Here is a 3,279-nt window from a genome sequence, read left to right as displayed (position 1 = left end):
TGAGCACAAAGGAATCAAAGTGGTATCACACAATTAAAAGTACAGAAAATACACACACTCATGGAAAGTAAGTAACATAAACAATACAACAACTGAAAGGGTCAGGGAAGAAATAAATAAGGAAAATTTAAAATAGGTCTAATCTCTTTGTCTACTATCAGAAGGAGAGAATTTGGAGTGTGTGCTCTTGGGATTATGCCTTGAATTGGCTCACCACATTCCCAATTTCCCATGGTAATGATAAGATATATGATTCGGCATTACACATTGGAAGTGTGTAATTTGCCTTTTGATTTCATATGGGGGAAATAATTACAGTGCTGCCTGGAGTTTTATGAAGCTCTTTGGATGAACTATGTAGACTGTAAAAGACTACAAGGATTTTTGAAGGTGTGGGAAATGCAATTTTATTTTGATATGTTTAAGATCCTATGGAAAATTGTGAGTAGGATATGGTGAATTGAATGATAATGGCCCACATAAACTCACATGTATGAATGTTTGTTTCTTGTGAGAGGAAATGTGCAGGAAGAATTATAATATATGTATGGGTTGGAGGAGTATTATGGGATTGGACTTTGAGGTTTCCAAATTAAATACCATTTATACTTAATGCTCACTTTCTCTGTCTCCAACTTGCAGATAAGATGTAAGCTCTCAGCTAGTTCTCTAGAGACATGGTGACCTACCTGCTGCCATGTACCTCAGCATAATAGCCATAGCTCAGAATCCTTGAAACTGTAAGCAACAATATACTCTTTCTTCTATAAGTTCCCTTGGTCATGGTGTCTCTTCACAGACTATAAAACAAAGATTGGAAGGAATACTTAAGTGAAAATTTTCTCAATAAAATACAGGCAAATAAAATTCAGACATATACCAAACATATCAGGTACCATGATCAAGATGGCTTGACTACAGAGGGGCAAGAATATTTCAACAAATACAAATGAATAAACAATACACCAAATGAAACCAAGAACAAGAAACACATGATCATTGACTAGAGGCAGACAATTTCTTTGGCAAAATCTCACAGTGATACATGAAATAGTCCTGGAGAATCTGGGATATGGAGAAGATATACATCAACATTATAAAGACAATATACAAGGCCAACAGCATCCTAACTGGAGAATATCTTAATGCATTTCCCTAAGATAAGTAATAAGTCACAGGTGTTCAATCTTTTCATCTAATCCAAGTAGTATGTGAAGTCTTATCCAAAACAGAAAATAGAAAGATGGAAAGGCCATGTCCATATGAAGGAAAGCAGTCAGAATTTTCTGATTTGCAGGTGATATGATCCATATATAAACAGCACGATGTTTCCACTAGAAAACTCCTACAGCTCATAGACCCACTCACTAAAATCACATTAAAGTCAATAAAATTCCTGTATACCAACAATAAATATCAACAAACATACCAAGAAAAGAAACCCATTCAGAATAGCCTTAAAAATTTTGTAATAAATCTAAGGAACTGAAGACTTGCTACAAAGAACACATTAAGAAAAATAAGAAAAAACTGAAGAAAGCAGAAAATGAAGACACCTCTCGTTTTCATGTATCAATATGACTGATATTTTTTATCGAATTCCTACCAGAATCGTCTACAAGTTTAAATCCATCCCGTCCTAAATGTGATGCAGGGCTTCATGGGAATGAAAAAAAGATCTCAACCAATGAAAGCATAAATGAAGGGCAGTCAGACACTGACAAATAGTAAGACAGTAAAACACTGCAGGACGCATCATCTTCAATAATTTCAAGTTCATTTTGGGGAATAGTAAAAAAGAAACCCAGCCTGTTGATACAATGAGAACAAACACAATGTCTAAAGGAAGATAATAAAGGACGCAGATATTGGTGTATGTTCTCATCAGCATCTCGGTTTTGACAAAGAGGCCAAAGTAACAAACAAAAGAAAACAAAAAACCCACAACCACCACCTCCACACATAAGGTGCAGTTTTCAACCAGTTGGTTGCAACTACTTCCTGGGGCAATCACATAGGAGACATACTTTATACAGGATATTTACATTACCATTCAAAAGAGTAGTAACCTTACATTTATGACTTAACAATGAAATAATTTTGTAGTTGGGGGTTGGCTACCACAACGTGAAACACTGTATTCCTTGACATGCTTTTGGTCACGGTATTTTTTTGAAGTAACAGAAATGTGACTGATATATAAACTGGTACCAGAGGGAGTGGACTTGTTTTTGTGAGGAATCTCTTGTTTTTTGGAGGAGGGTGGAATACTTTGGATTGGGAAAACTTTTGAAATATGTAAGCAGATCATAACAGTCCATTTTAGTTTGCTACACGGGAGACATAAGAATTGTGAGTAGTGTGCAAAATAGAGCCTCTCTAATGAGACTTCAAAGGATTGCAGGAACTCTATTCGTGACTGGCTTAGAAGCTATTAACATTATTTTAGCAAACGATCTGTCTCGTTTCTGCCTGTATACTAAGAAGATACCTGAAGCCAAATAAAAAAGTAACTGAACAATTGTTTTGAGCAAACTTCAAGAGGTAGATATTGTGTGACCTTCCTCAAATTGTATGAATGTGTGTTTGTATTTTCAATTGTTAATGTAGCCAGGACTTCAGTTAATCCCTCCACATTCAGGACTTGGAAGCATATGAAACTGCAAGATCTCACAGGATTTGGAAAATATCCCAATTATTGTAAGGTCCCCAAAACTTGTTGTCACCCCACACTCATAGGGATACAACTTTAGAGAACATGACACCCTCATTCTCAAAAGAAGGATGGGTAGCTGATTATTTGTCTGCAGTGGGTCATAGATTTTTATTGTCATTTAGTGGGTTGGTTCCAAGTTTTTACTGGTCATGGTCAGTGAGGAAAGGGTAAAGGAGATTAGAATCAGGGATGTCTTACTTATTTTCTCTTTCCCTCCTCAACCCTTTTCTCTCCTATCTAGAAGTTTTGGGAAGGAGGAGAAAGGGGCTAAAATGATAAAAAAGCATAGGTTATTCAATCTCTTTTTGTACTAGAAAGCAACACCAAGTCTCAAATATTTCAGGATGTCATGGATTTCGAATTTAAAATTGTATTTGCATAAATGATTGAAATCTTGTTTCAGATATAAGTATATGCATCTTATTCACAATGTGGTGTATAATTCTAATTGTATAAAATTACTACTGTACACTGCCATGGATAATTAAGGAATGCAAATAGTACTATCCAACTATAAATAATCAGTGTTCTAGTGATGTTAGGTACTAGTTCAGTTGGTACAG

This window comes from Rattus norvegicus, chromosome 8 (genome assembly GCF_036323735.1).
Source record: "Rattus norvegicus strain BN/NHsdMcwi chromosome 8, GRCr8, whole genome shotgun sequence".
In the NCBI taxonomy this organism is placed as follows: Eukaryota; Metazoa; Chordata; class Mammalia; order Rodentia; family Muridae; genus Rattus; species Rattus norvegicus.
The sequence above is the reverse complement of the archived record's forward strand: the minus strand, read 5'-3'. Positions refer to the sequence as shown.